Raw genomic sequence first — 12,550 nt, forward strand, 5'->3', positions numbered from 1 at the left:
TTGTGATATTTTTAAACTCCTGTCCTTTGGCATTGGTAACTCCTGAACTGAGACAGAAATAGACCCTCCTTGGGGGAGACACAGTCCACAACACTAAACTGTTATCTGAACAATGTGGCGTCAGAGCCAATAAAGAGCTGAAAGATGCCAAATTCTCCTGATCCAGCTTCGGTTAGACGATCCAGAGTCAAGTCCACCTCCAGCCATCCCAGCGTGTCTCTGCAGGTCAGGGTTCAACATGGTGGGGTCATCAGTGTGTTTTCAGCATTATATGTAGATTATCCTACATCCTAGAATTAATAATAATATTTTAACGGTTTAAACTGTTGATGTATCTGTGGAAAAATACTTTTAACACAGGACATTATACATTATAGCAGATGTGATGTTTAACTATGGAATGTTTCTACATTTGCTCACATGTAGCATGACACACACATACTTGTTCATCTATCTTTGTTAGGACCTAACCCTAACCATCCCAGCTAACCCCCTCGCCCTGACCCTGACCTAAACTCTGTTCTAATCTCTACCCTTTAATCCAGGTCTCAACCTTCCAATCGGTCCATTAAAGTTGTGAGGACCAGCAAAAACGTCCTCATTTCTCATTAATGTCCTGACTTTGCTAGTAAAATGCAGCTCTTGGTATTCAATATGTACCATCTACAAACACACAAACACACACAGATGAGTTTGTCTCTTAAGTGTGTGTGTGTGTGTGTGTGTGTGTGTGTGTGTGTGTGTGTGTGTGTGTGTGTGTGTGTGTTTACCATGAAATTGTAATTAATATTTTCTCTTCCACATCTGGAATTTTTCAGTTTCAAAGAAATCAAAGGGGTGAGAGGATACAGAGACCAGAAAACCCAAACTGTGTGTTAATGTGAAGAGTTCAGCCAGAGGATGCAAGTGACAGTGTGGCCCCCCTCCCCGATGGACTCAGCTCATGGATCAAAGGTCTTGGAATCATCTATACCTTTAAAAGAGGTTCTGCAGTCTCACTGCGACCAACTTCCAGTCATTTGTAATGTTATCTGAGAATACATTTATATAGCTGGTAACAGCCAGGGTGGCTGATTCCTGAAGCACACCTGAAGCTGCTGCTGTGTGTTCAGCAGCCAACCACCTGATGCTCCTAATCTTTCATAACGTGCACTCACCATTTTAGCAGTGTGGAGCTGAAGAAATAAATGAGAGGCCTGTTATTAATCACCACATGGTGCCGAGTTAAATCATCTGAGCTTCAGAAAGGAGGTTGAAAGATGACAAAAAAAAGCTGCTGGTTCGACAGTGAGACGCTGCCAAGGAGGAGGTGGATGAACGGAGATGGAATTAGCTGCACACAGACATCAAGAAATGATCTTTCTCTAATAAAAGAATTCAACAGATAATTCGTGCGATTGGGCCTTGTTCCAGAATCATAAAGCTTTCAGTGGCCACAGGGGCCGAATCATTTCACCAGGAAGTGCTACACCTTGTCAAGCTGGAAGGTTTTGTAAATGGGTCCCTGCTTGGGAACGGGAAACATCATTTCCCACATTAGCCCCCCGCCACCATCACAAACTCCACTTGTGCATATATGGCCGATTTTGGAAAGAGCTCCAGCTCCAGAGACTCAGAGTTTTAGAATCCTCCTCCCATCCTGGATGTGAGTCTTACTGAATGTGAAGTGCGGATTCAATTATTTTCTTCCTTGAACCGCAGCCCAAAAGAAACTAAAGCAGCAAAATATAGTGGCTAAGCACTAAGGACATCCCCAGGCTAGCTCTGTGCTTCCATGAGCGTTGCTAACAAGCTGACCTCAGAGTTCACCTGTCTCTGCCAATGTTGTGGAGCAAAACCCCTTAAAACATTGAGGAAGGGTGACTAAAATATACAAGCGCAGCATCAAATAATAAGCAAGAATCAATCCTAAGGTCAATCTTCAGCCCATCGCGCACATGCAAAATATTAGAAGAGAACTCGGCTCCCAACCAAGTCCTGATGTGGATCTGTGGGCTGTAATCTGCCTTCTTACCCACAAACACACTGAGCTGTTGTTTGTGCTGTTGGCGTCGCAGTTCTTTTCTCCTTAGGTCTTCGGGCGGGAGTCTTTCAACAAGAAAAGAGGAAATTGCATTAGATTCTACATGTCTGATATTTCCCCCTCAAGAGGTCTGATCGGCAGCAGCTGTGCGTCCCTTCATTGCTGTTTTGTGTTATGTTGCTCTTGTAAATAGCACTAGTAATCCATCCGGATTGCTTTCCCGCAGACAGAAAAAGCTTGTTCTCTGTTATTTTTGGATCCAGGAAGGAGTCCTTGTCTCCTGATATCATCAGAACCGTGCCAAATGTGCACTCGAGAGTAATGTCATGAAAACAAAAACACAGGATCACGCGTCTGAAAACGTGCCAGCGCGTCTCTCTCCAGTCGCTCAGGCAGGGTTTCCAGTGACGGAAGACAGACGCTTTCCTGAGTCCAACTGTTGTGCTGCTTTTGTCTCCAGGACTCACCTGTAATCACAGGATCTTTCTTTCATCGGTCTCGGCCTCTCAACCCCGGGACCAGGGAGCAAAGACCTGCCGTTGATGCCGCTAGAATCATGTCATCTGCGCTGGCAGGAGGGAGACAGCTGCAAACATTGGGATTGAATAATAGTTTGATGAAAAATGAAATGAGCCCGTGCTGAGATGTTGGAGGATGAAACCGGGGTTCCAATAAAGAAAAAGCCGTTACTGGTTTTGTTGTTGCACACAAGATGCTCGTACATGAACAATAAACACATGAAAATAATGGAGACAAGCTGCAGGTTGATGATGTCACATTGCCTTTTCCTCATTAATATGTAACTGAGCAGGAAGATCTTGAGGAACCAGAGGAACCAGAACATCTCACACCAGTCTGACCACTGGTCCTTCCTCCTAACATCTGTCCTCTGCACAGTCCCTCCTTATCTCCTTATTTTCCATAAATATAAATATATAAACCAGCTTCTCCAGCTGACTCTCAGTGACTGAGCCACTGACCCCCTTCAGACCCCAGTGTAGGCCCCAGAGGATGATGGGAAATTAGGAGCATCGCTCGCTCCCAGTGACCTTGACAGCGAGGGGCTCCGTCGTCCTAACGGTGCCCCAGCTGGATTTATGAGGACGTTAGTGGACTTCCTGTGATGAGGTGCACATTGTTGGTGCTGGTCATAAACCCAGTTGATGGCGGCAGAGACCCCCGTCAACAACCCACCACATCATGTCTTTCATTACGCAGTGTCACGTCTGAAGGCCCACAGGAACATATCGTCCAATATAAATGGACAGTTGGGACTGAAGCATTAAAAGCAGGTGGAGAACTGAAAACCTCTTGATTTATTTATGACATAACTTCTCTGTCCTTTACTCTGCTCCGAACTTCCCATCTGCTTTAGTAGCAGTAGGACAAAGTGAGGAGGTGGGAGACAATGACCCGTGTCCATCCTGAGGACTGCAACCTGGCGGGACAAGTGGACAAGCGTGCGAGAACCACAGTATGTCCTCTTTGTCTCCAGAGTCATTATTTTATTGTATCTCTGGAATTAATTACTAGTTGCTTTAATAATAGCAGTAAAAGATGGAAACAGAGAAAAAGGTCAACAGAGCTGACCAACATCCTCAGAAGAACTTTATATGATCCAGTTTATGATCATATTAACTAGTTTATGAAGCTTTTTGGATCCTGGCTGAGACAGTCCAGAAATGAAGAAAAGACAGACAATGAAATGGATTTCAACAGGAGAGGACTGGACTGAGAGGCTGAAGGTGCTTGGTCCAAGATCCAGACACAGACCAAAGTTGGTGCTGGTAGCAGGACACCTGCCGAGGTACCCTTGGGCAAGGCATGAACCCCCAAATGTGTATGTAACCTGCAAGGGAGGATGGATGGATGGATGGATGGATGGATGGATGGATGGATGGATGGATGGATGGATGGATGGATGGATGATGGATGGATGGGTTGATGGATGGATGGGTGGATGGATGGATGGATGGATGGATGGATGGATGGATGGATGGGTGGATGGATGACGAGTGATGACTCAGCGTTTGTGTTCATTGTCCCATTCTCTCTGCACCGACGTTCTTCCTGCTGGAACAGCAACAGCGAACAGTCGCTTCCCGTCTGAAGGGCTGAGATGAAGAGAGCTGTTGAAGCTGGAACTGAAGGCCACGTTCATCCCGTCTTTCCTCGCTCCCAAACGTCTGATCCTGTCCTCGAGCCGTCGTTCGTGCCACCGTCATCGTTTCCCCGTCTGCTCTGATCTGATGACGCCAGAAAGAACAACAGCCTCTCACAAAGAGCCTTTTGTTGACAGGCCAAGAATATTTGGACGGGACCTCAGAGGAATATTAATTCCGGAGAGCGGAACGTGTCACACACTCGTTTAGCTCTGGGCTCCAAGTATCTCCATCTTGTGCCACGACTAATGAAGGGCTTTTATAAATCTTCTCCAAAAAGGTGCCACAAGCTGCCTCCCAGTCAGACCAGTAAAACAGAGTCAGAGGGACAAAAGACAACAAAGTCCCACCATGGGAGGTGGGACGATAATCAGCAGCTCCAGCTGGACGCAGGCTCCAGAAACCACTTTAAAGGATTTCCTGTAAAAACGACGGTAGGATCATCTAGAAATAAAAATCCCAAAGAAAAGCTTCAAACGTAAACGTTCATCATCTTTTCCCTCAACAGTCTGAAGCCTTGCGCTGTTTTGGCAGGACAACAACACAACAAACACCCAGTGAACCAAACAAACAAACTGGGAGACGTCGGCCAGTTTGATCCAAACTGGAGACCATCAGAGTAAACACGCGGCCGGTCTGAAATGTTTGTCGGGGAAGCAGATGTTTGGAGCACATGTGGCTCCCCCCCCCCCCCCTTTACTGCCTGGCACTAGTTTTTACCAGTTGGGCCACCTGTAGAGGGGCTGTCACTGGAAACACACCAGTATCTAATTAGAAGTTGTTAAATGTGGGACACGCGTGTTGGATTTGGCAGAGGTTCAACATGTTCTGGTCTGGTGTCGAGGAACCTGTAAACATCTGTAAAATGATCACCTCCCTCTTTCCTGAGAGGGTCACCTGCAGCCTGCGAGACGTTTAGCCCCTCCCCCAACGCTCCAGCCCCGCCCCGGCACATAGCTCCGCCCCTTCCCATCATCTCTCTCAGCAACAGAAGCTAGTTACGGCTGTGGCTAAAGTTAATAACTTTATTCCCAACTTGTGGTGCTTTTCTGACTGTAGTTGCATAACTTACAGCTATTTTTGTAAATTAATGTTCAGCATTTAGCAGGTAGCAACATTGTCCAACAAGATGTTGGTTTTCTGCTTTTTTTCTTTTTGGTCTCTTTGTGTTTCACTTGGGTTTAAACCGTTTTGATGGTTTTAATAATGTTTTAAGTTTTTTGGAGGTACTAAAGGATCTGCTGTCTGTCTTTAATCATTTATATCTAATGCAAATCCATATCTAACCATTGAGCTGTATGTTCTAGTCGGGTCCTGGGGGCCTTCCCCATCCCCACAACACCTACAACAGGATGGAAGTCAATAATAGAAACAGGACTAATCTAAAGAGGGAGGTTAATAGGCTGAGTTAGCCTACCAGCTCGGGAGTGATTGAGAAGGACAGGGACTGTTAGTCACTCACGCCTCCATCCTTAATATTCTGCTAGACCCTTCTCCCCTCACAGGCTTCTGTTCCTGCTTTTATAAAACTATTTATGAACATAAACCGTCCCTCACATCCAAAATAAAAGTCACGTAATTGAACATTTCACTGTATCCCTAAACCTTTAGCAAGTGTTCACGTCGTAGGGAAGAGCAACATGAAAAGTGCCACTGCAACGTTTCCACCAAATTTCTGAAATGCCGACTGTCGCTGAACAAATCACAATGATGAACGGGGGTGTGGGCGGGGCTTGGCTTGTGGTGGGCGGGGTTATACATCTAGCCCCACCTTCTTATGAGCTGCAGCCATAACTACAAAATGCTTTCCTTGCTGAAAGCATTTTGTTCCTGGAAGGACAGAAAACCTGCTAGATTGTGGCCCTGGAGGACCGGGTCTGGACCCCCCTAACTGGATACACAGGAAAAACAGAGAACAGATGTTCTCTACAGTAATTCTCCTGCTGGTTTCATGTTCCTGCTCTGGGTTTGATAACCGCAGCCCGTTAGCATTGTGCTGCAGCTCACCTGTGTCTCCCACTATCTGTTTAAAGAAGGGGTGGAGAGGAAGGAGGGGCAGGTGGGTAGAAAACGTCAGGAGGACTCGCTCAGTCTGAAGGTTCAGACGCCCACTTCAGTCAGGTGATACAACAGTTACGCTCTTTGATTTTGCTTGGCTGTGACAGGGTTCACATAAAAGAGTGAACTCCCAACAGCTGCCTGCTCGGTCAGGATGTGGAACACATGGAGGGGAGATGTTGGGAAGCCAGGTTTATTCCCACAGGCCTAATGGAAGTGAAGCAGCCTGGACACGACTGTGTGTGACACAACCGTGGAGTTCATGAAGCCGCGCTGCGCTCGTTACTCATCCAGCTCCGATAGAGGCCAGGGCTCATCTGGAGCCCAGTTCCACCAGCAGCTTCTCACATGAGTCACTGTGGGAATGACTCATGTTCTTCCTTCATCCAAATAATTCAACTCAAATGGCTCTGATTTCTTCATCTGGTTGTCAAGTGAAGTCAGTCAGCGTGTGACTGCGCAGACAGCTCTGGTGTTGACAAGCTAACAGACAGCTAACAGAGAGTTAACAGGCTGCTAACAGACAGCTAACAGAGAGTTACCAGACAGCTAACAGAGAGTTACCCTAGCAGCTAACAGACAACTAACAGGCAGCTAACAGAGAGTTACCAGACAGCTAACAGACAGCTAACAAGCAGCTAACAGACAGTTAAAAGGCAGCAAATAGATAATTAACTTACAGCTAATGGGCCGCTAACCGGCAGCTAACAGGCAGTATACAGCTAACAGACAGCTGCTACACTTACATGGAAAAATTACACATAAACAGCACTTTGACATCACAGATACAGTCTTGAATGTAACACTTTATAGCATTATGTGGTATTTTCTATTTGCAGGTTTCTTTCCTGAAGGACAAACTTAAAATAATAATTGAAACTGTATGTCTGTGTCTGAAGTCTTTGTCTCCTTTGTGTACATTATATTCCCCTGTTGACTGAGGTGGATATGATGCATCACAGGCCAGATTATCAGGTTTATTATAAAACTGGTTGAATGATTCCAGGATATTTAGCTGCTACAGCCTCTGAAATAACAGTTTACAGCCATTTGCTTATGATGGGATGGGCTCATTGTGACATTAAAAATGTTTTACAGGACTGGGTTGGACAGGAGGGAGTTTATTTATTGTCAACATTATCACTGTGTTGTTTGGATTGTTGAAAATGAGGGATTTCCGCCTTTTCTTCTCTATCGCTCCTACAGCACAACTTCCTGTCAATGAAAATGACTAAAGAGGGATGAAGAGCAGACGGATCCAGTCCTCTAACAAAATCAGATTTCTGATCATCCAGAGTCCCAACAGCTCCTGTGATTCCCTGTGATTCCCTCTGAGGATCTGTTCCCCCCCGTCAGGATGGATCACACATCTGTCAGTAATGACTGCTGACAGCCGATTAATGAGCTCTGCTTCCTGTCTCACGCAGGCTTTAAACCGCCCGAATCTGCCTCCGACTCAAGGTTAAAAAACACAGTTACCACAGCAGCCATGCCACCCGAGGGCGGTGGGACGGGGGGGTGGGGTGGGGCGGTTGGGGGCAAGAGGAGAGGACCAAACAAGGTGAGGAGAAAAATGATGGCGGTGGGGGGGGGGGGGTTCAGGGATTCATCAGGAACATCTACAACCTCAAACTGGACATCAGGTCTGTGTGTGTGTGTGTGTGTGTGTTGTGTGTGTGTGGTGTGTGTGTGTGGTGTGTGTGTGTGTTCACATCACTCATCAAACAAGGACACCATTCTAAGGCCGCCCCTGTCATTAGCAGCATTTTAGGAAGGATTCGTTTGGGAAGAATCAACAAGGCTTTTTATATCAGTGTCATTCAGCAGGAGCCACACAGGTGTGTTTTAGAGGAAGGAATCCCTTCCAAAGGGTCCTTCATCCAGTCCGGAGGTGTTTTCTTCTGTTTTCTGCCTGTTGCTCCTCAAGAACAGTCCAACAAACCAGCAAAACCATCATGTTGTGGGAATGAACATCACAGTTGAGAGCAGTTAAAGGAAGTGATGTCAACCAAAAACTAAGGTGTTAAACTTTAAATCGACCTCAACCACAAGTAAATAAACAATAGAAACTTGCCCAAATGGGTGAAGTTAAACATCAGCAGAACAAATATGGAAAAGCTTCTAAAGCTGGAGAAGGTTCCTCTCTTGAAGTGCGTCTGACTCACCTGCCACTGACAGAATGACCCGTTCTCTCCAAACATTTCCTCGTTAAACACGTTTACGAGCCTCACATTAGCCGCAGAGGGTTTAATTCAGCCAAACCTTGCTGAATGTCCTCTTGCGTATTCACTGATGACGCCTGTGTGAGCGTCACAGCGGGTTCTTCAGGCTGCCCTAGAAGCCACCATCCTCATCCTCAGTGTCGTTTGGAACCTCAGCTCACGTGAGATGTGAAGCAGGAAGAACAGATCTGCTGATTGTAGATCACCTGTTTGTGGCTCCACGGCCTCTTTTGCCCTGCTGGCAGATTTTCCTTCCTATGCAGCGTGTGCAGGTCCTGATGAACTGGAGGCACCTTTGACATCTGCAGGAGCAGAAATCCCAGGGCTGCTCTCCCTTTTTTTTACAGTGAATGAATGAATGAATGAACTTGGATTTCCATTATTTTCATGTAGCCCATGATACCGTCTCTCCTTTGATTTTTAAAACCCCAATCTTGAGCACCTGAAAACCAGAATCTGTGTGTGTGTGTGTGTGTGTGTGTGTGTGTGTGTGTGTGTGTGTGTGTGTGTGTGTGTGTGTGTGTGTGTGATAAAACTGCACAAACTGCACACACTGGATGCAATGTGACAGGGTGGGGGACTGGGGAGCGGGGGAAGGAAGGAGGACGGGACTTGGATTGTGTTCATTACATGCACTGGTGCGCACGCACGCACACACACACACACACACACACACACACACACCACACACACACACACACACACACACACAGACCCCAGCTCCGACTCACGTACACAGAGGACAAAGTGACAAAGAAGCTGTGATTCATTTCTCTTCCCCCTGGAGAAAACAGCTACCTGCTCCTTTAAGGTTGGTGCTGGTGGTTCTGGTGATACAAAGGTTGGCCCCCTCTGGGCCCCTGGGCCTCCCTAGGCCCCTGGGCCTCCCCGGGCCCCTGGGCCCCCTCCGGGCCCCTGTGGTCTCCACCTCAGAGTGTCCTTGACAGAAATGCTCCCCATGTTTGTTGCTACGCTGCAGTGGTTGAATTCAGACCTACAGGATCTAAACTGGAACCCAACAAAAGAGGGACTTGATCTGGTTCTTCTTGGTTCTGCAGGTGTTACCAGGTGATCATCGCACCTCTTCTACCATCTCAAAAAATGCACGACGTGTTTCAGGGTTCACTTAAAATGGTGGTCACATCCTCCGTCCGCCTCTGCCTTCATTCTTGTGAATCCATCACAGACCCAAACAAAGCCGATACTGGACGTGAAAGGACCGTAATGGGCTTCCATCCCAGACTGTCTCCATCCAAATCAGACAGGTTTGCTTTACCTGACAAATGATTGTCCGCACCTGAGTGGCGCAGCGGGCCAACTGGTACAGGAAGACGTGGGTCTTATAGGACGGGCAGACGCCTCGTTAATTACAGCTCTGCCATCGATATCTAATTATTCTGGCTGTCCGGTTGATGAGCCTCCGTCTGCAGCTCTTTCCACCCCCCAGACATGGTGGACCTTCCTCAAGCGGGCCTCTTCGGTTCCCCCACTCTGAGGAAAGAGGATTCCGTTTATTTCCACTCAGGACCACAGATGTAAGCAGCATTACAAGTACCAGGTAATAAACGGTGACCTGGTGGATCAGATCACAGCTTATTACCGATTAGTAGCACTTGTTTCAAATTCCTCCTGCAGCTCTTGTGGCCTTCATCTCCTCTCTGTGTTCTGGTTCTGGGCACCCAGCGGTGACGTTAGGAGCTGGCAACCCAACACCTCCGTGTTGGAGCTGATCTGATTAAAGCTGAGCTCTTATCGCTCCAATTTTCTAATCTCAAGAAAAGCCGAAGGAGTGGAGGGGAGCGAGGCGCCGTCTGTTACAGGCTCCTCCTCGGCCAGGCTGCAGAGTCACCAGGAACTGAAGCCTGGAGAGCCCGGCGCTCCCATGGTCCAACCGCTCCATCCACCTTACTGACAGGGATGTTGAAGTCCAGGCGTGTCGCAGTTTTGAAGGAGGGAAAATGAATTGAATGATTAAAAATTGTTATTTGATGAAGCTGGAGTGGGCAGTGCCAGGAAGGACGTGACAAGAGTTCCTGGGTGTATCTAGAAGGATCCAGGAGACACCAAGGGAAGCCCCAAGTTCCTCTAAAATGTTGCTCTGAAATTTAAAAAAGAGTAAAGATGTTTTAAAATTTCTTAAATCCAAACTTCAGAATGAACTGTTAACTACAGGACTTTTTCTGCTCTGGTAGCACCTCAGTCTTTAAGCTGAGCTCCTCTGGACTTCAACGGGGCAGCAGAGGAACTGGGAGCTCATCGATGGATGCTGCTGTTGCCTGGAGGTTCGGATGCTGAGTTCCAGGTCAGTCTTGTGAGGTCCTATTAGGTTCTACTGGTCTGGAACTGGTTTTGCACCTGCAACACTTTGGACCCAGAGTCTTTAAGCCTTTGAAGACATTGGTCACATCCTCAGGGGAAGGCAGGTCCTTGTCAGAGGGGCTGGAGGACAGCAGGTCCATATGAGAACCTTCTGTTCCATATCTGATCAAACAGTATTGATTAAAGCATTTCCCTGCCTGATGGACTTTACTGGGGGAGGCTTTCATGGTTCTGGTCAACAGCCAACACAAGAGGAACATGAGAGGAGACAGGTGGGAGACATCAGGAGAGGAGACAGAAGGATGCCAGACACAGGACCACCAAAGGATGGGACAGAGACAGGAAGGAGCAACACATGGGGACCACAACAGAGGACAGCAACAAACACCCTCACAGAACCAGAGAAACCTCAGGTCACGTTACAAAGGAAGCGGTTACATCTTTAACGCTGAGTCATCGCCGTCAAGACTTTAACGGGAAATATAAGACGAGAAATGGAGCGAGGCACTTTTTCACAGTTACAAACACGCCCCGGTCTTTCAACATTCCCGTTAGGCAGCAGCTATTTTCTTGACAATTGGGATATTAAAAAACAGATCTATTTAATCAGTTTGCGTTCACATTTGTTTCCTGTTTTTCTGACGTTATGCAGAGATCTTAACGTTGTTTAGATGTGTTGCTGGTGATTTATGATTCCTCCTCTTTGGGTTTACCTCTGAAAGTGACAGATCCTCAGAGTATTTACCACCGGATCAAACATGGAACTGTGACAAACGCACCATTAAATCACTTCTAATAATGAGAGGAAGAGAGAAGAAGAGGGGGAGGATAATGTGGCCGCTGCCTTCATCATCTGTCCATCAGTGGAGCATTTAAACGCTGCTGCATCAGCAACCGATGGAGGTGAACATCCCAACAACGCAAGTCAGCGAACACTGATGATGGGATAGCAGTTTACAGGCAGGGAAAGATGAATTGGGACCAACTCTTAACAGCAACAGGAAGAGAGGAGACGCAGCTGCTCAGACGGAGGTGACGCACAGCTGCGGCGTCTCCTTTTAGCATAGCTGATTTTTGCTTTTGCTACAGTGAAACAACTTCTTCTTCTTCTTCTTAATGACGCACAAAGGCCAAACGCAGCAGCTCCACCTTCTTTAGCAGATGATCTCACACATTTCCCAACGGAGGAACGAGTCTGGAGGTCAGGGCAGAATGGTGGCCGGGCACGCTTTTATACCACGTGAGTGTTTGGGCTGATTCCTCGAAGTGAAAATCTGACCGTTTCGAGCACGTTTTCGGCTCTCTGAAATCCTCAGCCGTGCCCTGTCACTCCCGACGTGCACGCTGCCACAGAGAGAATTCTGTTGGGAGCCAGAAGAGATGACAGTGGCGGCCTGGCTGGGAGGGGTCCTCCTGATCCATCAGGGCTTCTGGACCAGCTCAGCTTTACTGTCTTTGGACAGACAGGCAACCAGACTGGGCGGTGTGGGAGGAATCTCCACCACACTTCACTGTTAATGACCTCTAATCCTGCGAGTGAGCTAAACTCCGGTCATTTTCCTGTGACTTTCCCTCCTATTTTGCCTGTTTTTGAGGGGGGGGGGCACACTTTTTCTTTTCAAATGACCAAGTCAAGAAGATCTACCTACTATAAATTTGCAAAACATACATTTATTCATAAATATATTGAGAATTCTTTATATGAACCATATATGTTGGTGTAACTCGCATAACTACATGAATCCATGTTGCTTGATACAAATCTG

The sequence above is a fragment of the Takifugu flavidus genome, chromosome 10 (assembly GCF_003711565.1).
Source record: "Takifugu flavidus isolate HTHZ2018 chromosome 10, ASM371156v2, whole genome shotgun sequence".
Lineage (NCBI taxonomy): Eukaryota > Metazoa > Chordata > Actinopteri > Tetraodontiformes > Tetraodontidae > Takifugu > Takifugu flavidus.